Raw genomic sequence first — 27,950 nt, 5'->3', positions numbered from 1 at the left:
TCAAAGAAGGACTCAAAGGAAAAAAATACTGTTTGGGACAGGAAAGTTTCACATTTGAAGACTTTAATTAACATCTGAAAATCATACCATAACTTGTATTTTTCCCTTTAGCCATGAATTGAGACAAAGTAAGAAAATGAAAGGACAATCTAGGACTTTTCACAAAAAGTTAGTATCTAGTGTGAAGAACATTAGCTAGAAAAAAGAAAAGCCAATTTGCACTTACTTTAACTAAATATCCTTTTTTTTGATTCTTTGATTTTTCTCACTCTGTTCTCTCTGCTGGATCCTGCTGTTCCAGGATCTCTCTTCTCCAAACTCCTAGACATAGCTCATGTATTATTTCTTATGGGCAAATTTTCTGACTCTAATTGTAAGTCTGGCCCTAAACAATGCCATCCTGTACTAAAAAAAATGAAATAAATTTACATTTTCTAAGAGGTGTGTTATTTTTGCATAGAGATAATACATGATCTGATTTTATGTTATGAGTTAGCACTAAAATTTTAATCTAAGTTTGTTATAGTTTGTCATATTTACAAATATTTTTAACTCAAATGATCTTTTTGAGAATGTGAAAAAAAGAATGATTTTTTAAAAGTAATTGAGGGGGGAAGAAAGACCCCGCCTACTATAGTTAGAATCAATGGTTGTACTAACAAAAATGACTCGCCTTTGGGTCCCTGTTGTGTCTTGTATATTTATCACGCATGTTTAACTTGTTTCTTTATGTGTCTGTCTCCATGTGCAAGTTAATGACAATCTTGATGACAGTGATTATATCCCATTCTCCATCCCCAGGGCCTAGTATGGTATCTATCACATATTAACTGATAATAAATGTTTGTGAAAAGACTGGATTGAATGAAGAAAATGAGAGAGTCATACACACTGCTTTCAGGTCTGAAGCCCCAAGAGGAATGCATGTTACCTTTGCAGAGCTTAGTTAAGAGGTGAAAATTCAGGGTGTCTGGAGAGTTATTTTCTGCTTAATCCTGGACAGAGACATAATATCTGAATAAACACCGAGCGATCACACTAAAAATACTCATGAGACTGTATGCAAATGCTTAAATGTCAAAATACTTTAAATTACTAATTATAGATTGACGAACTTTGCAACTTTAATAATCCTTCCTGTGGAACAGCAAATAATTAACAGAAAAATGTTTGCTGTCTTCCCTCTTATCCAGTCTAAGTTATGTTCTGCCATTGTCCTGTGATGTCAAAATCATCACCCTCATTTATTTGATGAAAACCACTAAATCAGTTTCTATGAAGGCAGAGTGAAATAGTCTTATGAACCTAATTTATAAATTCTTGGAAAGTTCTAAAAAAATCTCTTCTCTTTAAATACAAAAGAAATGAAGCCAGGTTCCAGATTTAATTTAAATAACTTTTCTCTTTGAAAAAGAGAACTGAAAGTAAAAGCCACTATAGTCAGTTATAGAGAAAATTATTTTTCCAGATTTTTGGGCAGTGTTTTAGGTAGGAAAAAATAAGTTTTATAATCTGATTCTCCTTCCAGAATTATTCATATCTGGGTAGTGTATTTGGCAGGTACTGAACACACTCCATTGTATTTCAGAAGGGATCCACAGATAATGATGAATCAGCACAAACAGTTCCAAATTGAAACATTCAGAGAGTCATTGTATTTCCCTTGTTCTCAGATGTTTCCCTTGTTCTCAATAAACACTGCCCGTGTTTATTTCAAAAATAAAATAAAGGTTCAGGACTTTTTGAATGTGTCAGCAACATGCCTTTGCTCTAAACAGATTATGTTGCAATTTTTTTTTACTGATGATTCAAAACTATAAACTTAAAATTACTTAATTAAAAAGATACCAAACTACAATAAACTTGCCCCAAAACTTTAGTTATGTACCTTGTCTGAAATTAGGTCATTTCATTAACCTCTCTTCATGCCAAAGACAACATTTCCTCTTAGTCTGTAAACATCTTCTAAACATTAAATGTGGTTTCTTGGTTGGTTGGTGTCATTTTGAACAATATACTTTTTATTCTTTTCATGCTTTGGTAAATTAAGGATTTTGGTTTAAATTTGTTTTTCTTAAAAGGCTATGATTAACATGGAGAAGTCAAAGGAAAGTAGCTCAAAAAGAGTATCAACAAATACTGTTGAAAGTTACTCAGTTGTTTTAAATAATACTTTAGAGGAAAAATTTGTTGTGAATAATTCTCATTCTGGAGAAACTGAGTGAAGAATCTGTACTTACTACAGCTTAATGATAAATACTTAAAATATGATGAGAAATACTTCTTAGACATACTTATTTCTTGCATTTACCTGGTATTGATAATGCATTGATAATGCTTCAGTGGATTGGCGTATGTTTTGGTGGACATGACAAAAATAGTATATCATTTGTTAGAGAACAAGGCTGACTTTCTTCCTCTATTTTCTCTTTTCTTTATGCAGTTGATCCCACTAAACCTCATTTTCCCCATTTTTTCAATGGCAATAATAAAGCTTTCTATATTTTTTCACAGTCATGTTGGCTGTAGGGCTCACCCAAAATGATGTCTATGGATACCTTAAAAGTCATGACACACTATATAATTATATTGGACTTATTGTTAGTGCTGAGTAATATGATACTATCGCTTACCTTACTCTTCTTGTAGTAATTTTTACTCTCTCATTTACTCCAAATGGATCCAAGTAGGGTCTCTGTAAATCACCTATGATGGCAGGAGGATTCTGGAAGCCAACTTATCCATGTAGGAAGCAGAGGTTAGAAAGATTATAACAGAGGAAAAGAAGAGGAGAGCTATTTTCCCTTATCTCTAAATTTCCTGCAAGTATTTGCTTCTAAAGAGAAGTGGATAATAACGAGGAAAGGATGTAGGACTTACTATTTCTCTAAATCTGTTTTATAAAAAAGAGAAAAAAAGAGAAAAGATGAGACCCTAGTTTTCAGAGGAAATTTTACGTCAACCCATAATATATAAAGGAGATAAAAGGTTTAAACAGCACTGTTACCCTCTGCCATTCCTCAGTGCCAGTGACCCAAGAACTGGCAGAGGAATGTGAGGACTCAACAGAGAACAGACTGAAATTCACTACCCTAACCATGTCTACCAGGAGATTGAGGCTAGGAAGAGGGTAGAGGTATGAAGAGGGCAGGGTAGAGAATGAGAGAATGAGCTGACTTAAAAGAGCATCTGTTGTGCATCAGACATGGTACAGAGGTCATTAGGTTTAAACTGTATGATATACATGCAAGATCATTTTGTTTAGGCCAATATAACAGATGTGAAAGTGGAAGCTCAAGGAGGTTACATTCCTAGGTTATATTGGATAATGGAAACAGTATCCAAACTAAGATTTGTTTTCAAAGACTGTTCTTTGGCTGAGGCAGAAACTCAGTCATGTTTGTACTGCAGCCCCTAAAATAATGCTTTGGGAAAAATAGGTGCTCCCCTATTGCATGTTGAGTCAAATGTCACAGCATTTAGCTGGGGAGGATAGCATAGTGCTGGTAAATTAGATGGATCCACTTTGTGTTATTAATTTCTCTTCATAAAATCTTTGTACTGCCTCCACAAGCTATCTGGAAGGTGGGCATTGCATTTTATTTATTTGTCTTTTGGTTAAAGTAAGAAGTAAAATGTAGTTTGCCAGGTTGGCAGCATAAAATACAAATTATAGATGAGATGAGCCAACAATTCGAATGTCTCTAAATTTATGAGCGATTTTTAGTAAAAATATCTTTTGTCTTGGAATACAAAGAACAGCAATAATTTTGATGTTGGAGTTGGATAAAATATATGCAAAAATTTAATGTATTATTGCCATGAAATAACTATATTTAGATTAATACTCAACCTACACTTATCTACAGAATTTCCTGTCAGTATTACAAAATGGAGAGATTGCTTAGGTTAATTGAACCAAAGATAACAATGAAAGAGAAAATATTTCCTATTCTGCCCCTAAAATCAAGGTGTACATTTTTTCTTTAAAAACTAATCTTGGCAACTTCTGTTTCCATCCATGACAGAGTAACTTGTACCAATTTAACCCTCCTGCCAAAAACAACTATAAAACTGAACAAAATGTACAAGACAACTTTTTCCAGGCACTAAAAAATAGTCAGTGAAGGACTGCAAGCCCTGAGAAGTTGACCTCATCGTGGGCCCAGCTTTCCTCTGTGTTTCTTTCTTGCCACTGAGCAGGGAGGTGGAGCCAAGTAGAGTGGCAGTCTCAGTGACTGGTCTCCATAGTGACTGGTCTTAACATACGTGGAATTGGAATCTGAGAGAAAGAAGAGATAGAGAATGGAGTAGAAAACATATTTGAAGACGTAATGGCCAAAAAATTCCCAAATTTCAAAGGTCCTATCAATTTATAACTCCAAGAAGCTGAACAAATCCTAAAGAATAGCTACAAATAAATCCATACCATCGCCTATCATATTCAAACAGCTGAAACCGAAATTAAAGAGAAAAAAATATTAATACTGGGGAACAATGATATAAATCTTTTTCATCAAAACTGTGGAGGCCTGAATACAATGAAATACGATTTTCAAAGTGTTGAAAAAGGGAAAAATCTGTGAAGCTAAAATTCTATAATTAGATTAAAAATTGTGGGAAGCAGAATAATGTCCCCCCTCCCCGAAATGCTCAAACCCTAATCCCCAGAACCTGTGAATATGTTACTTTACATGACAAAAGGGACTTTACAGATGTGATTAAGGTTGCAGACTTAGTGATGGGGAGAGATTATCCTGAACTATCTGGGCAGCCAAATATAATCACATATAATCAAATATGATCATCGTCCTTAAAAGCAGAAACTTTCCCAGCTATGGGGAGATATGACTATGGAAAAAGGATCAGAGAAATGAACGTTGCTGGCTTTGAAGATGGTCATGAGCCTAGGGAATGCTGGCAGCCTCCAGAAGCTTGAAAAGGCAAGGAAGTGGATTCTCTCCTAGAGCCTCCAGAAAGAACACAGCCCTGCTGACACCTTGATTTTAGCCCAGTGAGGTTCATTTGGGACTTTTGAACTGTAAAATAATTTTTGTTGCATTAAGCCATTCAGTTTGTGGTAATTTGTTATGGTAGCAACAGAAAACTGATATAATACCCATCAACTATTGAAGAGAATACATATTTAGCAGACTTGCATTATAAGACATTTTCACAAAGCAAGAGGTGAGAGAATTAGTCACCAGCAGAAATAAGCTACCAGACAGGCTAAAGGAAGTTCTTCCTGGTGAAGGGGAAAGAAACAAAATCTATGGGATTGAATGAATAACATGGAAAGCATAAATATGTCCTTTGTTGCTGTTATTGTTGTCGCTGTAGTAAGGATGGGAGTAACACTCTTCCAATTCAATATCCTGAGTAGAATCTAGAAGTCAACAGATGCCCCTTAAATGCAATAGCACGGATTGAAAGTAAAAAGATGGTAAAAGAGAATCCATGCCAAAAGCATAAGAAAGCTGGTGTGGCTACAATAACATCACAAAGTGGACTTTCAGATCAGGAGCAAGACCAGAGGTAAAGAGAGTACTTTTAAATGACAAAGGGGCCACTTTGTCAGTAAGGCATAAAAATCTTTAATGTGTAGGCACCTAATCAGAGAACTTAAAAATACATGAAGCAAAAATCTAGCAGAACTATAACAGGGGAAAATGGACAAATCTATAATATCAGTTAGATATTTTAGAAGCCTCTCTCAGTGACTGACAGAAAAATTCAATAAGAGTATAGTTACAGAAGATCTGGACAACATCACCAACCACCTGAACCTAATCACTATTCATAGTACCCTACACTCAATAATTGTAGGATACACACTCCTTTCAAGTACTCGTGGAATAGTCACCTAGATTACATGCTGGACCTTAATAGAAATCTCAATCAATTTAAATGGATACAAAGTTTACAGAGTATGTTTCCCTAACCACTTTTAACTAAATTAGAACTCAATAACAACATTATATCAAGGAAACTTTCATGTATTTGGAAATTAAACAAAACACTTCTGGTGGACCTTCAAGATGGTGAAGGAGTAAGATGTGGAGATCAGCTCCCTCCCCACAAATACATCAAAAATACATCTACATGTGGAACAACTCCTACAGAACACCTACTGAACGCTGGCAGAAGACCTCAGACCTCCCAAAAGGCAAGAAACTCCCCACGTACCTGGGTAGGGCAAAAGAAAAAAGAAAAAACAGATACAAAACAATAAGGACGGGACCTGCACCTCTGGGAGGGAGCTGTGAAGGAGGAAAAGTTTCCACACACTAGGAAGCCCCTTCACTGGTGGAGACGGGGTGTGGGCGGGGTGAGGGGGGACGCTTCAGAGCCACGGAGGAGAGCGCAGCAACAGGGGTGCAGAGAGCAAAGCAGAGAGATTCTTGCACAGAGGATCGGTGCCGACCATCACTCACAAACCTGAGAGGCTTGTCTGCTCACCCGCCAGGACGAGTGGGGGCTGGGAGCTGAGTCTCGGGCTTCAGAGGTCAGATCCCAGGGAGAGGACTGGGGTTGGCTACGTGAACACATCCTGAAGGAGGCTAGTGCGCCACAGCTAGCCGGGAGGGAGTCTGGGAAAAAGTCTGGAACTGTCTAAGAGGCAAGAGACCATTGTTTTGGGGTGCATGAGGAGAGGGGATTCAGAGCACTGCCTAAGTGAGCTCCAGAGACAGGTGCGAGCCATGGCTATCAACACGGACACCAGAGACAGGCATGAAACGCTAAGGTGCAGGCACCAAGAAGCCTGTGTGCAAGCACAGGTCACTATCCACACCTCTGCTCCGGGGAGCCTGTGCAGCCCGCCACTGCCAGGGTCCCGTGATCCAGGGACAACTTCCCCAGGAGAACACACGGCACACCTCAGGCTGTTGCAACATCATGCTGTCCTCTGCCGCTGCAGGCTCGTGCCACATTCCGTACCATCTTTCCCCCCAGCCTGAGTGAGCCAGAGCCCCCTAATCAGCTGCTACGTTAACCCCCTCCTGTCTGGGTGGGGAACAGACTCCCTCAGGTAATCTACACGCAGAAGTGGGGCCAAATCCAAAGCTGAACCCCAGGAGCTATGCAAACAAAGAAGAGAAAGGGAAATTTCTAGGTGCAGACTCAGGAGCAATGGATTAAATCCCCCAAATCAACTTGAGGCACCCTGCATCCATGGAATACCTGAATAGACAACGAATCAACCCAAAATTGAGGCGGTGAACTTTGGGAGCAACTGTAGACTTAGGGTTTGCTGTCTGCGACTGACTTATTTCTGATTTTTATGTTTAACTTAGTTTAGTTGTTAGTGCTTGTAATCATTTGTGTACTGGTTTGGTTGCTCTCTTTTCTTTTTATTTTTTAATTTTAAAAAATTATTTTACCTTATTTTATTTTATTTATCATTTTAAAATTTTTCTTTCTTTCTTTTTTTCTCCCTTTTCTTCTGAACCGTGTGGCTGACAGGGTATTGGTGCTCTGGCCTCTTGTCAGGCCTGAGCCTCAGAGGTGGGAGAGCCAAGTCCAGGACATTGGACCACCAGAGACCTCCCAGCCCCACATAATATCAAACAGCAAAAGCTCTCACCGCGATCTCCATCTCAATGCTAAGACCCAGCTCCACTCAACGACCAGCAAGCTACAGTGCTGGACACCCTATGCCAAACAACTAGCAAGACAGGAACACAAACCCACCCATTAGCAGAGAGGCTGCCTAAAATCATAATAAGTTCACAGACACCCCAAAACACACCACCAGACGTGGTCCTGCCCACCAGAAAGACAAGATCCAGCCGCATGCACCAGAACACAGGCACCAGTCCGCTCCACCAGGAAGCCTACACAACACACTGAACCAACTCTACCCACTGGAGGCAGACACCAAAAACAATGGGAACTACAAACCTGCAGGCTGCAAAATGGAGACCCCAAACACAGTAAGTTAAGCAAAATGAGAAGACAGAGAAATATTCAGCAGATGAAGGAGGAAGGTAAAAACCCACCAGACCAAAAAAATGAAGAGGAAATAGGCAGTCTACCTGAAAAAGAATTCAGAGTAATGATAGTAAAGATGATCCAAAATCTTGGAAATAGAATGGAGAAAACGCAAGAAAGGTTTAACAAGGACCTAGAAGAACTAAAGAGAAAACAAACAATGATGAACACCACAGTAAATGAAATTAAAAATTCTCTAGAAGAAATCAGTAGCAGAATAACTGAGGTAGAAGAACGGATAAGTGACCTGGAAGATAAAATAGTGGAAATAACTACCGCAGAGCAGAATAAAGAAAAAAGAAAGAAAAGACTTCAGGACAGACTCAGAGACCACTGGGACAACATTAAATGCACCAACATTCAAATATAAGGGTCCCAGAAGAAGAAGAGAAAAGAAAGGGACTGAAAATACTTGAAGAAATTATAGTTGAAAGCTTCCCTAATACGGAAAAGGAAATAGTCAATAAAGTCCAGGAAGTGCAGAGAATCCCATACAGGATAAATCCAAGGAGAAACACGCCAAGACACATATTAATCAAACTATCAAAAATTAAATACTGAGAAAAAATATTAAAAGCAGCAAGGGAAAACAACAAATAACATACAAGAGAATCCCCATAAGGTTAACAGCTGATCTATCAGCAGAAACTCTGCAAGCCAGAAGGGAGTGGCAGGACATATTTAAAGTGATGAAAGGGAAAAACCTACAACCAAGATTACTCTACCAGGCAAAGATCTCATTCAGATTCAACGGAGAAATTAAAACCCATACAGAAAAGCAAAAGCTAAGAGAATTCAGCACCACCAAACCAGCTTTACAACAAATGCTAAAGGAACTTCTCTAGGGAGGAAACAAAAGAGAAGGAAAAGACCTACAATAACAATCCCAAAACAGATAAGAAAAAGGTAATAGAAACATACATATCGATAACTACCTTAAATGTAAATGGATTAAATGCTCCAACCAAAAGACATAGACTGGATGAATGGATACAAAAACAAGACCTATATATATATATGCTGTCTACAAGAGACCCACTTCAGACCTCTGGACACGTACAGACTGAAATTGAGTGGATGGAAAAAGATATGCCATGCAACTGGAAATCAAAGAAAGATGGAGTAGCAATTCTCATATCAGACAAAATAGACGTTAAAATAAAGACTATTACAAGAGACAAAGAAGTACACTACATAATGATCAAGGGATCAATCCAAGAGATAGATAAAACAATTGTAAATATTTATGCACCCAGCATAGGAGTCCCTCAATACATAAGGCAAATGCTAACAGCCATAGAAGGGGTAATTGACAGTAGCACAATAATAGTAGGGGAATTTAGCACCCCACTTTTACCAATGGACAGATCATCCAAAACGGAAATAAATAAGGACACGCAAGCTTTAAATGACACATTAAACAAGATGGACTTAATTGATATTTATAAGACATTCCATCCAAAAACAACAGAATACACTTTCTTCTCAAGTGTTCCGGGAACATTCTCCAGGATAGATCATATCTTGAGTGACAAATCAAGCCTTGGTAAATTTAAGAAAACTGAAATCGTGTCAAGTATCTTTTCCAACGACAACGCTTTGAGACTAGATATCAATTACAAGAAAAAAATCTGTAAAAGATACAAACACATGAAGGTTAAACAATACACTACTAAATAACCAAGAGATCACTGAAGAAATCAAAGAGGAAATCAAAAAATATCTAGAAACAGATGACAATGAAAACATGACAACCCAAAACCTATGGGATGCAGCAAAAGCAGTTGTAAGAGGGAAGTTTATAGCAATACAATCCTACCTCAAGAAACAAGAAATATCTCAAATAAACAAGCTAACCTTACACCTAAAGCAATTAGAGAAAGAAGAACAAAAAAAAAAAACCCCAAAGTTAGCAGAAGGAAAGAAATCATAAATATCAGATCAGAAATAAATGAAAAAGAAATGAAGGAAAGAATAGCAAAGATGAATAGAATTAAAAGCTGTTTCTTTAAAAAGATAAACAAATTGATAAACCATTAGCCAGAGTCATCAAGAAAAAAAGGGAGAAGACTCAAATCAACAGAATTAGAAATGAAAAAGGAGAAGTAACAACAGACAATGAAGAAATACAAAGGATCATGAGAGATTACTACAAGCAAGTATATGCCAATAAAATGGACAACCTGGAAGAAATGGAAAAATTCTTAGAAAAGCACAACTTCCTGAGACTGAACCAGGAAGAAATAGAAAATATATACAGACCAATCACAAGCACTGAAATTGAGACTGTGATTAAAAATCTTCCAACAAACAAAAGCCCAGGACCAGATGGCTTCACAGGCGAATTCTATCAAATATTTAGAGAAGAGCTAACACCTAACGTTCTCAAACTCTTCCAAAATAGAGCAGAGGGAGAAACACTCCCAAACTGATTCTACAAGGCCACCATCACCCTGATACCAAAACCAGACAAAGATGTCACAAAGAAAGAAAATTACAGCCCAGTATCATTGATGAACATAGATGCAAAAATCCTCAACAAAATACTAGCAAACAGAATCCAACAGCACATTAAAAGGATCATACACCATGATCAAGTGGGGTTTATCCCAGGAATGCAAGGATTCTTCAATATACACAAATCAATCAATGTGATAAACTATATTAACAATTCAAAGGAGAAAAACCATATGATCATTTCAAAGATGCTGAAAAAGCTTTCGACAAAATTCAACACCCATTTATGATAAAACCCCTCCAGAATGAGGCATAGAGGGAACTTACCTCAACAAAATAAAGGCCATATATGACAAACCCACAGCTAACATCATTCTCAATGGTGAAAAACTGAAACCATTTCCACTGAGATCAGGAACAAGACAAGGTTGCCGACTCTCACCACTATCATTCAACATACTTTTGGAAGTTTTAGCCACAGCAGTAACAGAAGAAAAAGAAATAAAAGGAATGCTAATTGGAAAAGAAGAAGTAAAACTGTCACTGTTTGCAGATGACATGACACTATACATAGAGAATCCTAAAGGTGCTAACCCTAAAAATGCTACCAGAAAACTACTAGAGCTAATCAATGAATTTGGTAAAGTAGGAGGATACAAAATTAATTCACAGAAATCTCTTGCATTCCTATACACTAATGAAGAAAAATCTGAAAGAGAAATTAAGGAAACACTCCCATTTACCATTGCAACAAAAAGAATAAAATACCTAGGAATAAACCTACCTAAGGAGACAAAACACCTGTATGCAGAAAACTATAAGACACTGATGAAAGAAATTAAAGATGATACAAACAGTTGGAGAGATATACCATGTTCTTGGATTGGAAGAATCAACATTGTGAAAATGACTATACTACCCAAAGCAATCTACAGATTCAGTGCAATCCCTATCAAAGCACCAAGGGCATTTTTCACAGAACTAGAACAAAAAATTTCACAATTTGTATGGAAACACAAAAGACCCCAAATAGCCAAAACAATCTTGAGAAAGAAAAACGGAGCTGGAGGAATCAGGCTTCCGGACTTCAGACTCTACTACAAAGCTGCAGTAATCAAGACAGTATGGTACTGGCACGAAAACAGAAATATAGATCAATGGAACAGGATAGAAAACCCAGAGTTAAACCCACAAACATATGGTCAACTTATCTTTGATAAAGGAGGCAAGAATATACAATGGAGAAAAGACAGCCTCTTCAATAAGTGGCGCTGGGAAAATGGGACAGCTACATGTAAAAGAATGAAATTAGGATGCTCCCTAACAACATACACAAAAATAAACTCAAAATGGATTAAAGACCTAAATGAAAGGCCAGACACTCTAAAACTCTTAGAGGAGAACATAGGCAGAACACTCTATGACATAAATCACAGCAAGATCCTTTTTGACCCACCTCCTAGAGAAATGCAAATAAAAACAAAAATAAACAAATGGGACCTAATGAAACTTACAAGCTTTTGCACAGCAAAGGAAACCATAAACAAGACAAAAAGACAATCCTCAGAATGGGAGAAAATATTGGCAAACGAAGCAACTGACAAAGGATTAATCTCCAAAATATACAAGCAGCTCATGCAGCTCAATATCAAAAAAACAAACAACCCAATCCAAAAATGGTCAGAAGACCTAACTAGACATTTCTCCAAAGAAGATATACAGATTGCCAGCAAACACATGAAAGGATGCTCAACATCACTAATCATTAGAGAAATGCAAATCAAAACTACAGTGAAGTATCACCTCACACCAGTCAGAATGGCCATCATCAAAAAATCTACAAACAATAAATGCTAGAGAGGGTGTGGAGAAAAGGGAACCCTCTTGCACTGTTGGTGGGAATGTAAAATGATACAGCCACTATAGAGAACAGTATGGAGGTTCCTTAAAAATCTAAAAATAGAACTACCATACAACCCAGGAATCCCACTACTGAGCATATACCCTGAGAAAACCATAATTCAAAAAGAGTCATGTACCACAATGTTCATTACAGCACTATTTACAATAGCCAGGACATGGAAGCAACCTAAATGTCCATTGACAGATGAATGGATAAAGAAGATGTGACACATATATACAATGAAATATTACTCAGCCATAAAAAAAATGAAATTGAGTTATTTGTAGTGAGGTGGATGGACCTAGAGTCTGTCATACATAGTGAAATAAGTCAGAAAGAGAAAAACAAAGGGTAAGCTGGGCTGAAGTGAGAGAGTGGCGTGGACATATATACACTACCAAATGTAAAATAGGTAGCTAGTGGGAAGCAGCCGCATAGTGCAGAGATATCAGCTTGGTGCTTTGTGACCACCTAGAGGGGTGGGATAGGGAGGGTGGGAGGGAGGGAGATGCAAGAGGGAGGGGATATGGGGATATATGTATACATATAGCTGATTCACTTTGTTATACAGCAGAAACTAACACACCATTGTAAAGCAATTATACTCCAATAAAGATGTTAAAAAAATGCTAGCAAAAGCAAGAAAGAAAAATTAAAAATCAGTTACTTCCTGGTGCTCAATAAATTAGTTTTTAATCATTATTAATGGCATCATCTATATAGGAAGTTTGTCAAACATAGTTTAGAAAAATTTCCACAAGATTGTACCTGTGCGGTAGGTTAATGTTACTTGTAGTATTCATTATCAATGATCATTCTTAAACTTGACAAGAAATTTCATTAGCATAGATTCCATCTCCTGGTGAAGAGAGCAAAGTATTTGCTGCTTCAAAACCTGCTTCCACCTTTTCCCTCTGCCACTTACTAGTGGTATGACTCTCTCTTTTGGTTTCAATTTCCTCATCCATAAAGGAAAAATATGTCTGGTTTATGTATGCCAAAATGTTGCTCTATTAAATGAAACACGACTTGAGTTTAAAATGTTAAATGCCAAAAAAAGTTATGGCAATTATGATCATCAATGAATGGAGCTAGAAAATATTCCTGCCTCTGTTTTTTATTTACTGTTCGTTTCATGGACGCTATCATTCTCTCTGATTTTTAAACATGATCTTGAACTCAATAAAGATTCTATGAAGATCCTCTATGGAAATCACTGCAAAATTAGACCAGAAAAGAAACTAACTGGCTACTACAATGTTAGGAACCTGAGCCACTTTCATGGCCTGTGAAAACTGTTAATATTCACGATCCTAGGTGTAAGTCAGGCTCTCCATCACCTGGTCTCTTTCTGTTCTCCAGTTTCAATTTACTCCACTTACCTCTAAAACTTTTGGGCTCTGTTTCATGCCTTTTGAGTATGTGATCATACAGTACCCTGTGCCCTGAATGTTTTTCAAAATGTTTTATCTGGAAAACCTATTGTGACTCCATCTATTTCTAGTTCAGGCATCCTCTTCCTCAGGAAGCCTTTCCGGAATCTCCTCAAGAGCTAACTTCCCCACCCCCCTCTACTCCCACAGAATCCTGCATGGAATACTGTCTTATAGTCCCTGACATTGTGTTGTATTGTCTATGTAAGAATCTGTCCCATCTAGCAGACTCTGAGTTCCACAAGGGAAGGACCATATTTTATTCATTTTTGTATTTAGGGTGTAGTAGAGCACCTAGTGCATATTAAAGACTCAATAAATATCCACTGAATTTTTAAAAATTGAGTTGAATTGCTTATATTTATGAATCTGTTGAAAGTACAGTAGCAAGAAGCAAAACTCTTAAAAGGCCATAAAGAAATTACGGAATTTCAGAGTTTTTTTAAAATGTAGTTTCCACTGAATATTAAAATTATTAATAAAATATTAAAATAGATGTAAGTGAAAACTCAGATACATTTTTCTTTAAATAAACTTGGTATATGGAAATCTTGTATTTATGTGGTTAAAATGGAAAATTTGGAAGTGATTCTTCATTTAATAAAGGAGTCTTTGTTTTACAAAATAAGGCATAAGATTGCTTTAAATGGTGAACTGCTTGTGGACATTAACTCGACCAAAAAGAGGTTTAAAATGCCTATTTGCCAGGAACATGTGATATGCACAAAGTTAAGTATATCTGTATCTTAATAGAATGTGTTGGTCATGCCTGCAAGATTTTCCTTAAACTTTAGAAGAAACATAGGATATAATATTTCAGAAAGATTATATATTATTCCAACTAAAACCTTTAAAGTGGGATTGATTGCCATGACTACTTCAACCAATATGGGGAAATTGGAAGAGTGTTTCAACAGGAAAAAAGCAGAAACTGCCAAAGCCCAAAATAAGTTCCCCAGAGAATTTGGGAGTCTTGGCCTTGATAGGATATAGAATGGGAATTTTCCCATTACTTAGGAATTTGGGCTAAATCCAAAACTGAGGGCAACTAGTGACAGTTTTTCCACATTCTAAAGAGAGACACTAGATATGTTTCTCATAGGATGTGCTAAGATTTGGTCTAGTTGTCAACTACTGTCACTTCAAAGAACACATTTAACAGCCTGGAGATTCATTAGGGGATAATTTCTTACAGGAAATTTGTAGGAATAGAGAGAGCACTGCAGTGTGGGAGGGTAAGCAGCTATGTGACCTTATCTTAAGTCAAGGGAGGAGACTGCAGGAAACCTCTTTCAAGAAACAACAGTGAGGAGAGAGATGCTTGCTAGCCGGGAAGTTGCTGTCATACAGAATGTGAGAAATTTCTTGGGAGAGTTTGAAATGTGTCCTCTAGGGCAATGTTTCACAATGGACTGTTACGTTACTTGGATAAAATTTAATAAAACTGAATTTCTAAAAAAATGAAATAAAAAACTTCACTGATCACACACCCTGTGTAGTCATGTCAAATTGTTATAAAAACTTCTAAACAGTAAAGTACTCTTAATTTTTCTATTTATTTTGTCATGAATTGGTAACAGACTGTTCAAGGATCAGCATGGAGTGCCCAGACCTCAGATTAAGTGGCACTGCTCTAGTTCAGAGGTTCACCTGGAGATCCAGTTAAAATGCCCATTCTGAGCTCTACAGTAAGGCCAAGCATCTTTATTTCTAAGAGATGGCTGGGTGATGCCAGTGCTGTTGTCTGGAGCACATTTTGAGCTGCAAGACTCAACAGCAGTACCAACCAATGGAAATATCATGTGAGCCACCTTATAATTTAATTTTTTATACTAAGTCTTTGAGATCTCAATAGCCACATTTCGAGTGCTCAAAGCCACATGTGGTTAATGGGTATAGTGTTTGGCCAGCAGCTCTAGAATTTGGGCAGCTCTTTGAAAACATGGCAGAGAAAGATGTGTTCTTTTTTTTGTGGGATGAGTGGATGCTGTGCAAGATAGCATAAGTTATCTTGAAGAGACCTCACACAAGAGGGATGCTTGCTGGAATAAAGGGATCCCAAGGACTTTCCAGGCAGCAGGAGTTAAGAGTCTTCAAGAGATTAACCAGATAATGTTTTTCAAGCATGAAGAATGCTGTCTGTGTGAGTCCTTGATATTCAGAATATCTGTCCTACACAGGGGATTTGACTACAAAGAAAGGTCCACAAACAGATCCGAGCTGGGAGAAAGGAGAGAATCTTTGAATTGGAGGAGAGATGAAGTTTTGGTATTTGATTGGATGGGATTTTTTAGTTCCTGAAAAGTTCTATAGTCCCTGAAAGTAAGCAAATTTGTGGAATATGCCCAAGATTCACTGAGTGGTGGAGAAGATAAACGTGACAGCAAGTTTGAGAAAGGTTGTGAAGACAAATTGGAATTTTGTTTGTCCCCGTCATGCCGATCTGTTTTAATAAACTGGCTCATGTTGCATAAATGATGGTCACTTGAATGCTCTGTCAGTCACAGCTTTACTCAGCAGCCTGACACTGGCTAGAAACATTGCTAGGAAATGCCAAGCAACTCCTCCAAGATACATTTCAGAAGTTAATGTTTCCGTATCATTAAATTATCTTTTTAAAATTTTCTGTAAGTTTACCTGTTTATGGCAGAAAATTTCAAGTTAAGTAAGAGGGGAAGCCATTACCTTTGGAATCTCTCTTCTTCTGAAAGGCATGAGCTCAGAAGGTAGAGATTGTTGAAGGAAGCCAAGAGAAATTGGTTAGCATGCTTCTGGCTGCAAATAATAGAAACCCAGGTGCCAAAAGTCTTAAATGACCATAATAATAATGTCTCACATAGCTAAGTCTTAAGTAGGGTGGCCTCAGGGCTGGTTGATACCATGCCTCAGTGTTATCAGAATGATATCAAGTATCTTTTTTAAAAAATAATCTTTACTCTCCTATCCTTTGAGTTTGTTTCATCTTAAGACTGACAGAAAGGAGGCTGAATCAGTTCTGAGTAGCCCATTTATAGGCAATAATACCCAGATGTGGAAGAAGGAGTCTCTTCTCATGCTTCTCTTTTTTTCTAGAATCCCTCTATTAGCCTTTTCTCACATCTTCTTGTCCAGAATTGGATCACATTCCCATTCCCAAATCAATTTTTGGCAAAGAAGGTAGAATTAGCCACATTCCACTGAGTCTGACCCTGGAGTTGTGGTCCATAGGGAAGAAAGGTGGGTACTTAGACAAAATTAGGTTCTGCTAAGAAAAGAAAGAAGAGGGAATGGGTGCTGGGTAGGTACTGATATTTTTCACCAAAGCCCATATGTAGGTTTCTAATCTTAGTGAAAATGTGCTTTCAGTGGATAGAGATCTATGACACACTGTATGATGGGATATGTATGTCTAAGGTGAACTAGGCAGTCTATGTGAATGCAAACCAGTTACTGAAACTGCTTTCTGGATGACATGACATCACACCACATCATAAAATGGGCACAGATTATGAAAAGGGTCATACCTAGACTGATTTTAAATGAAAAGGCCTCTCTCTAAGGAGACACACTATTTCAGTGGAGGGTCTTTATGAAAAAGTTGATGTCTCAGATACCTAATTGCATTAACTTTGCATTGGATAACCGTGTCCACATTAGATGTGTCACACTGAAGTTTTAAAATGCCTTCTTTTAGTTGTGTGAAACCTTTGCTTCGAACTAGGCTACGAAAAGAAGAAATATGTTTTTATGAGTTTGTTGTTTTTCTGTCTTTGTTGTAAATGGAAAGTTATGAACATTTCAAGAAATACTATCTTTTTAAGTGGTTAATTGTCAAATTACTATAGTTATGCCCTGAGATAGAGAGGAAATCTTTATAAAACCTGCAACAACTCTACAAGATTATTCAAACTTACGGGGCTTTTTAGCATATTTTTCCAGCACTAATTTATTTAAACTTTTCTTGGAGCCATAATGTGTAGTTCTTGTTTTTCCAGTATAGTACCTGAGCATAATAGTATGGTTGGAAATTTCATTCCATCAGATCTATTATTCTACATAGTGATAGGAATATTTAATGCCAGACTAGTTTCTTCACAAATAATGCTTGGGGAAAAATTTCACTCCTTTCACTGGCAGCTTGTATTAATATTCCTCACCTTGAATGACAAACATAGAAGAAAGAGAAATTCCAAAAGAGAGACATTGTTTTCTTTCTTTCTTTGTTTTTTTTAGAAGACATATTTTTGCTCCATAATGTTTCTTGGTTTCATGGCTTTGTTTTAAGTTCTCCTCTTCTCCATCTTTCCTTCTTGTTTACTCCAGTAATGCAAACTTGACCTTGACTTTAAGGGTAAAGCATTTTCAGACTGTGCAGTCAGCAGAGAATAGAAAAAAATCAATGTAAAACATATTAGAGAAGAATAAAGGTAAGAGTAATGCCAAAGGGCTGGGAAGTCATGCAGGAATTAGAAACAACTGAGGTAATACTTTAAGTACTTGAATATACTACACTGAGATTTTCTTACATGGGAGTGGGTTAGAATTATGGTAATTTAAAGCCTAGACCATTTTCAAAGCATTTGTAGGGGCTAAAAATTACTTTTGACATGTAAAAAATGAGAGTTCTGTTTCATTCCCCGCCCCTCCCCGAAACTCCTTTTTTCCTTCCCCGATAAAGGGGAAACAATCAGTCCGTAGACCTGACATGGCACACAAGTTTAGGAGTGTTTCCTGATGCTTCATGGCTGAAAATTACACTGAAAAAATTTTGAGGCCTTTTATATCAGCATTGGAAATAAACCTAATTTTGAATGAGAACATATTTTGATTTTATAAATATTTATACCCCATGTAAAAACAAAACGGGTTGAATAGAATCACAGTGAAATTTTTGATCAGAAAACTATCCATGTAGCCCTTTCTAGAATCCAGCTACAGACCTTGGAAAGAAAGAAAACAAAATGTTAGATCAATTGTCATTTATGACAAGGATTAACTTCTCTTTTTCCTCTTTATTTACCATTGGATTCAAACACAAATTAGACATAGGAAAAAAAATCCCACTATTTGTTGAAGCTTAATATTTGCTAAAACTTACTGAAGTAGAGGATGATCAGAGAAAATTTTAGAGTGATCAAAGAAAATTTTAACCTTCATATATGTGTATATATATATATAGATATAGATATAGATATAGATATCGATATCATCTACATAGATGCAAACATAAAAAACCAAACTGGTTTTTAATCATATTACTATATAAAAATAGAGTTTGTCTGATTTTAAGTTAATTATTAAGCCCAAACAGACTCTATTGTATTATCTGGAAAATGTAAAACATTTTCTCAAAAAGAGATTAACATTAAATATATGGCAACTTCTCTAAAAATATAAATTAAATGTGTATTATAATTGGGATAGAGAGAATTGTTCGATAACTCAGACTATTAGACATACATGTTAGAGATGATTATGTCTAAAGTAAAGTCTTTGTTATCTAACATTCTTTCAAAGCTTGTTACTTTTGCACTAACCTCACATACTAAATTTTATAAACGTACAACAAGAATGCACTGAGAACAGAGCACTAGGTAGGCTCATTGATAAACATTGATAAACATGTCAATTACTGGCAGAAATGGGTATTGATGACTTTGCCCATATCACAGTTGAAAGTGAGGAAGATTGAAAAGCATTTTTCCCCCCTTAGGAAGCATTTGAAATAATTCCCTGGAAAAAAAAGAAATCTATATTATGGGAAGGTACAAGTTAAGCCATTACTTTGATCAGTATAGTAAGTTCAAAGATTGTTTCCACTACATCGTAATCTTACATCTACATCTTATTTCAAATTTGACAGTCTCCCTTAAAGGGTCAAAAAAGACAGGGTCTTCCAAGCTTAATCAAATATGTGCATCTTAATTCATGGAAAATCAGCAGGGAAACAAGAAAGATTCTCTCCACTAACATTGATTTTACTTATATTTATTTTTTTAGTCTGAACACTCCAGGCAAAAATTCACTTGGCTTCAACTAATTTGCAAATACCATCATTCACTGCTGTTTTGCTACCCATTTCTCAAATCTCAATTAAATGTGATGACAGTTTACTTGCTAGAAACACAGAAAGGTTCTTTCCCAACCAGAGGTCTTCACTCATTTCCTGCTAGTGGACTTGGCAAGTGGAGTCAAAACATCCATTACTGAGGCTGAGTTTTAATTTAGAAGGTTATCACCAGAGTCAGCTAAATAATTATAAAATCCTTTAAAAAATGCAGACCACAACAGAAATGTATAGTAACAGCTGAGAACAATATATATATCATAAAACCTGTTGACAATGGATTTTCAAAAGGGTGAATTTTAGATTCCTACTTTCCATAACCTTCTGAGTCACCCCTAGGATGAACTAAAAAGTCTCTTCTCTCTGTAACTATGTTTCATGCTAAAACCAAAAACAACAACACAAAAAATTACTCTGCAAGTCTTGATGCTCTGGCTCAGACTCCACATTCCTTGTAAAACTAAAAGCAAGGAGTGAGACGAGACACAGTTTTTGCCTTAAAAAATGCCAACGAGGAAGGAAAGAAAGTATGGCTTACTTTTCCCTTATTTCTTCTACACTAATAAATTAATATAAATATAATTAAGTACAAACTTTGGGTGGTATTATTTTGAGACAATGAGACCTAAACAAATCATAGAACATTAGAAATATCCCTTTGTGTAACATGGGTACCCACTTCATGTCAACAGGTACTCAACAAATGTTAGCCACAATGGATAAAAAACAAACTATCAGGAGTATTTGACAGAGACCAACTGGTCAACCCTCCCCTTTGTAGCTGAAGAACTGAAGCCCAAGTGAGAGACTTGGCCCTAGCTCATACAGTGGGCCACCGGCAGCCAGGCACAGTGACTCCAATACCTCTTCACTGTCACAGAACCTCTTTGGGCCTCAGCTCTTCATTTGTTAACAATAGTAACTCTACTTGCCCAAGGGTTATTAATCCAAAGTAATAGAGGTTGTGGGAATTTCTTTAAAATTTTAATTCACGGTACAGTGCCTTGCATGTGGCAGGCGCTTCATAAATCTCTGAGGAACGGAATTCATCAAATAGCTGTGGTCAGGGCTGGCTCTGATTCACTCCTCAAAGCTCATTGTGCTTGCTTGGACTCTTTAATCAGGCATATGCAACCAACCCCTCTGACCTTTATTACATGGGGGGTGCAATCACCTGCTCTATGGGAACAGAGACAGGCGGCCTCCACTTGGTCATGGACTGCCAGGGTGGAGACAACTTTTCTTTTGTTCAGAAACTAGGAGTGCTCTGCTTGACCCTGGTGTGAACGCTCACTCAAGTATTTAGAAACCAAACTGTCTCTGCCAATCTACCTGCCCCTGGCAACCTTCATTTTACCTGCTTTTCTCTCTAAGACAGAAAAATCAGCTGGAAAGTATTTCCCCTCCATGGTATCTTCCAGTCCTGGAGAGAGCTCTGGGGGCACGCTGGGTGGCCCTTACTGCCTGCACGGTTCCCTGCCTGGCCTGTGTATGCTGTCTTGGAGGACAGGCTTCTACAGGAATATAGAGAAGATGTGGCAAAGGGCAACTGGCTCTGAAAATGGGGAAAAAAGAAAAGAAAGTGCTAAAACCCCACTTAATACTGAAAAGTTTTGGGTGTCTTACACCCCCTGCTCTTTGTTTCGGCTGGCCTTAGGGATACGTTGTGTTGTTTGCTGACTTAAAAAAAAAAAAAATGCTGCTATGGCTTTTTTTGTCCAGGAAGTACATTACTGCATTTGGTTAATTGTACTTACACATTTTGGCTAAATGAGATTTTAAAAAGGGAAGGACTCTGGGAATATTTTTAAAGAGCGTGCAGTGAGTAGAGATGGGCAGGACTTCTGCCAGTTCCATCGTGCTCTCTGCCTTTTCTCATATACTTTTCCCTCGTTCTCTCTCTTTTTCCCATCCTTCTTTCCCAAGTAACCACTATGCTCCCAGCACCACCACTGCAGGACATCCTTGGTGCCTATCTGAAGAGAGAAGGAGGAGGAGAAGTAGAGTTAGAGGACAGGGGAAGCAAAGGATAGGGAGAGACACCATAACAAATAGCTTTGAAATGAGTAAATCCCTGCACATAGCTATTGGAACGACAGTCTTGTCTTTACTCCAATTAGTCCACCAACTTTAACATCATGGCTTATCAATACTCATGAACTCCTAGAACAAGTGATTAGTGCATTGTGGTTCAGTGAATGAGCACCACACAGAGATCCCTGATTTGTGGAACTTTATGGCCACTGGAGTTCCATGAACTGTATGATCAATGTCAGATCTCTTGGTCTCTCTGAGCCTCAGTTTCCACATCTATTAGATAGGGATGATGCCCACTTTTTTCCTCACAAAGTTGTTTTAAGAAAGAAATGAGGCAAGGTTTGTGAAACCATAAAACATGATGTCAGTAAAGGATATATAGATTTATAATTTTATTTCTATTTTATCTTACAGAAGAATTTGCAAACTGAATGTGGAGTTAAACTTGAATTCTGTAGTGGATAGACATATTTCGCTGGCCATAAGCTCTATTCGCTCAGACAGGCATGTCATTCCCTACAAAGTTTACCCCAGGCATTTCTGTGCCCTGCGGTTGATGCCTTATGTGCCTTCACAGATCCAGTCTTGGGCTGCTGCTGCTCTTCCCACCAGCCTGTACCCATCCGAAGAGCAGAGCCTTGCCCACCAGCCTGTACCCATCCGAAGAGCAGAGCCTTGCCCAGCAGTCTGGCCCCAAAGCCCTCCATGCTTGAGGCCCACAGGTTGGCAGGCTTCTGGGAAGTGAGTAGGGAAGAGCTTCCTGGTTTTGCTGTTACACCTAGCTAAGTGGGCCCCTCTGTAGTGCAGGAGAGCATGGTGTCCTTCACACATCTATCACTGGGGGTGGGGCTGTCGCAGTAGCACTAGGACTGGCCATTGTACCTCTCACTCTCCGTTCCATGGCTGAGGCAGGTTTGTCATGTCACATTCCTCTCTGGAACACTTTCCCTCAGAAATTCTGCAAAATCCTTCTGGCACTATAGCTTCCTTCGCCTCCCTATGCCCTTAGTCCTCTGTGCATTTCTGTATGCATTTGATCCTCAACTGGGAATATAGTGTGAAGTTTTTTAAGAGATTCTTCATCCACCACATAAGTCACCAGATTAATACAAACAGCTTAATGGACAGATTTCTTCTAAAGCTAAATGCCAGATATATCTGTACCTAAGTTCCAGGTTAACTGGCACTGTCTTCTCTCACCCCATTCATACTTATTGTGGCGAAACCTCCTCTGAATGGCGTCATAATGAGCTCTTTACAGTTAAACAAATTAACAGAAATCTTTTAATTAGTGTCCCAGAGAAATATATAAAGTCTTTTATTTTTCTAAGACCCATATCCCTAGGGGTTTATGTATAACACGATGAAGGTTTAAAATGGGGAGGATGTGGGCTTCCCTGGTGGCGCAGTGGTTGAGAATCTGCCTGCCAATGCAGGGGACACAGGTTCAAGCCCTGGTCTGGGAAGATCCCACATGCCGCAGAGCGACTAGGCCGGTGGGCCACAATTGCTGAGCCTGCACGTCTGGAGCCTGTGCCCCGCGACAGTGAGAGGCCCGCGCACCGCGATGAAGAGTGGCCCCCACTTGCCACAACTAGAGAAAGCCCTCGCACAGAAACGAAGAGGGGACAATCGTTTTTTCCTTGCAGTGGAAAAACTGATCATCCAGTTTGCCATTTCTCCTTTATTTGTCATAGTTTCTGGACAATACTGGAAGCTAACATTTCAAGGCTTTTAAGGACTTGGAGACTCAGAATAGTTGACGCAGTGTGGCAAAATTGTTAGGACCCCAACTCTGGGGACAGTTGGCCTGGGCTCCAATCCCAGTTGTGTCATGTACTCAAGGTGTGATCTTGGGCAACTTACCAAACCTCTGAGTGCCTAGTTTTCTCATTACAAATATGGGATAATAATAATAGTATTATCTCTTAGGGTTGTTGTGAGGATTAAATGATGATGTTAAATTCTTAGTACAATGCCAGCCTATGGTAAGTGCTATAAGTGTTAGTTATTATAGTATCTTAGCTCTTAAAGTACAAAGATAATCTTGAAGACAGTTATCATTCACCTTCTCATTCTCTTTTTTTCCCCATAAAGCCACTACCTAAGTCGGAAGTACGTAATAAAGAGGCCAGATGATTACATGGAAAATAAAAGGTATTTCTCAAGCATGAGCAGAATTATGAATAATCTATAGGGTAATTAAAATTGTGATTTAGTAATAACAATTTAAGGAAATTTATCAGTTTAACACAGTTGGGAATGATATTTAATCAAGAAAATCTTAGATTTGATATTTATTTATTTATATTTATTATATCATATATCTGTTTATTTATGTTCATGAATACCTGTTTGGGCTGAAAATAATTTAAGACAGCTTACAAAGATGCATATTATGTAGCAAGATAATCTTAAATTGGAATTAGTAGGAAAAATTAGGTAAAGGGAAAATAAAGTTAGGAAATAAGGAGACAGCCTTTTGTATGCTAAATTGTACTTTGAAGAACCATGCACTTGCTATTTGTGGTCCATCAAGTTGGTTCTAAGATGTCTAGTGGACAAATTTAAGAAAAGAAATCAAAGTGATAATACGATTCATTAAGATCAGCATGTAAAACAAATAAGTTGCTCAGGCAAAAGATGATCATTATTGATACTGTGATAAGAGTGTTTCTCCCATGTGGCTCAGTTTTATTTTTATTTATTTATTTTTTAAAAGTAAACCAGAATTTATTTATATGCATATGGAAACTCACAAAATAAGTAGTTGGTAAATGGCTAAAATTAGATGCTTATATATCTAACTTAAGAAAGGAAAGGGAGAGGGGATAAGAAGCTTGCATGGGAAGAATAAATGGGTTTCTAGTGGACCAAATTGGAGATAAGAAAGCTTGTGATAATCATTGTTTATGCAGGTACAAGTGGTATTTTCCATATTTTCATGGCCATAAAACTCTCCTCGGGATGGAAATTTATGACCGTTTCATTTCCATAAGTTTCTGCATTTAGTGAGATAAGGGAAGCTCCAAGAAGGCTTTTTTCTGCATCTTTTGAATCTCAAATGTCTTTAGTTTCAAATATTCTTCATATTAACTCTGAGGGTCCAAGTGGGTTCCTTCAATCTTATCTACATGTTCACATATAAATTTTTTACTAAGAAAACAAGTGATTCTGGAAAACTATTCTTTTTTCTTGCTTTCCTAGAAACTCCCATTTCCTGAATTCAAATTTATTCTGATAGTCATATACTGTAATGTTTTTTTTCTATTTTTTGGTTACTCTTCATTTTCCCATAATCCTTTCTTAGAATTTGTGCATTTATTTTATTTTATTAATTTGTTATTTTTTAACAACTTTATTAGAGTATAATTGCTTTACAATGGTGTGTTAATTTCTGCTGTATAACAAAGTGAATCAGCTATATGTATACATATATCCCCATATCCCCTCCCTCTTGTGCCTCCCTCCCACCCTCCCTATCCCACTGCTCTAGGTGAACACAAAGCACAGAGCTGATCTCCCTGTGCGATGCAGCTGCTTCCCACTAGCTATCTATTTTACATTTGCTAGTGTATGTATGTCCATGCCACTCTCTCACTTTGTCTCAGCTTACTGTTCCCCCTCCCCGAGTCCTCAAGTCCATTCTCTACGTCTGCGTCATTATTGCTGTCCTGCCCCTAGGTTCTTCAGAACTTTTTTTTTTTTAGATTCCATATATATGTGTTAGCATACGGTATTTGTTCTTCTCTTTCTGACTTACTTCACTCTGTATGACAGACTCTAGGTCCATCCACCTCACTACAAATAACTCAATTTTGTTTCTTTTTCTGTCTGAGTAATATTCCATTCTGTATATGTGCCACATCTTCTTTATCTATTCACCTGTCAGTGGACACTTAGGTTGCTTCCATGTCCTCCTATTGTAAGTAGAGCTGCAATGAACATTGTGGTACATGACTCTTTCTTTTTTTTTAACATCTTTATTGGAGTATAATTGCTTAACAATGGTGTGTTAGTTTCTGCTTTATAACAAAGTGAATCAGTTATACATATACATACATCCCCATATCTCTTCCCTCTTGCGTCTCCCTCCCTCCCACCCTCCCTATCCCACCCCTCTAGGTGGTCACAAAGCACCGAGCTGATCTCCCTGTGCTATGCGGCTGCTTCCCACAATTATCTATTTTACGTTTGGTAGTGTATATATGTCCATTACACTCTCTCACTTTGTCCCAGCTTACCCGTCCCCCTCCCCGTATCCTCAAGTCCATTCTCTAGTAAGTCTGTGTCTTTATTCCCGTCTTGCCCCAAGGTTCGTCATGACCATTTTTTTTTTTTTTAGATTCCATATATATGTGTTAACATACAGTATTTGTTTTTCTCTTTCTGACTTACTTCACTCTGTATGACAGACTCTAGGTCCATCCACCTCACTACAAATAACTCAATTTCATTTCTTTTTCTGGCTGAGTAATATTCCATTGTATATATGTGCCACATCTTCTTTATCCATTCATCCGATGATGGACACTTAGGTTGCTTCCATGTCCTGGCTATTGTAAATGAGCTGCAATGAACATTTTGGTACATGACTCTTTTTGAATTATGGTTTTCTTAGGGTATATGCCCAGTAGTTGGATTGCTGGGTCATATGGTAGTTCTATTTTTGTTTTTTAAGGAACCTCCATACTGTTCTCCATGGTGGCTGTATCAATTCATATTCCCACCAACAGTGCAAGAGGGTTCCCTTTTCTCCACACCCTCTCCAGCATTTATTGTTTGTAGGTTTTTTGACGATGGCCATTCTGACTGGTGTGAGGTGATACCTCATTGTAGTTTTGATTTGCATTTCTCTAATGATTAGTGATGTTGAGCATCATTTCATGTGTTTGTTGGCAATCTGTATATCTTCTTTGGAGAAATGTCTAGTTAGGTCTTCTGACCATTTTTGGATTGGGTTGTTTGTTTTTTTGATATTGAGCTGCATGAGCTGCTTGTATATTTTGGAGATTAATCCTTTGTCAGTTGGTTCATTTGCAAATATTTTCTCCCATTCTGAGGGTTGTCTTTTTGTCTAGTTTATGGTTTCCTTTGCTGTGCAAAAGCTTTGAGGTTTCATTAGGTCCCATTTGTTTATTTTTGTTTTTATTTCCGTTACTCTAGGAGGTGGGTCAAAAAGGATCTTGCTGTGATTTATGTCATAGAGTGTTCAACCTATGTTTTCCTCTAAGAGTTTTATAATATCTGGCCTTACATTTAGGTCTTTAATCCATTAAAGTTAATTTTTGTGTATGGTGTTAGGAAGTGTTCTAATTTCATTCTTTTACATGTAGCTGTCCAGTTTTCCCAGCACCACGTATTGAAGAGGCAGTCTTTTCTCCATTGTATATTGTTGCCTTCTTTATCAAAGATAAGGTGACCATATGTGTGTGAGTTTATCTCTGGGCTTTCTATCCTGTTCCATTGATCTATATTTCTGTTTTTGTGCCAGTACCATACTGTCTTGATTACTGTAGCTTTGTAGTAGAGTCTGAAGTCCAGGAGCCTATTCCCTCCAGCTCCTTTTTCCTTCCCAAGATTGCTTTGGCTATTTGTGTTCTTTTGTGTTTCCATACAAATTGTGAAATTTCTGTTCTAGTTCTGTGAAAAATGCCCTTGGTAGTTTGAGGTGTTTAGTCCATTAAGTTTAATGCAATTTATGTTTGGATTTTGGTCTGCCTTTTATTATTTTTCTCCTTGTACAATTTGTTTTTCATTCCTTTGTTTCTCCTTTCATTCTTTTGAATTAAACAATTTTTAGAATTCAACATTAACTTACCGGTTAAATTACATTTTAAAAACCTTTTTTTTTTTGGTGTGGTGGTTCTAGGAACTACAATATAAATTCTCAACTTTTCACAACGAAGTAAGAATTAATATTGTACCAATTCATGTAAAATGTAGAAACTTTGCAACTGTATAGGTTCATTTACCTCCCCCAACCATGCCTTTATTGCTATGGTTGTCATATATATTAAATCTAGATAAACCCTAAAAAAAAAAAAAAAAATTGATATGATACTTGATATGATTTCAATTT

This window comes from Eubalaena glacialis, chromosome 6 (genome assembly GCF_028564815.1).
Source record: "Eubalaena glacialis isolate mEubGla1 chromosome 6, mEubGla1.1.hap2.+ XY, whole genome shotgun sequence".
Classification (NCBI taxonomy): domain Eukaryota; kingdom Metazoa; phylum Chordata; class Mammalia; order Artiodactyla; family Balaenidae; genus Eubalaena; species Eubalaena glacialis.
Note: the sequence above shows the minus strand (reverse complement) of the source record.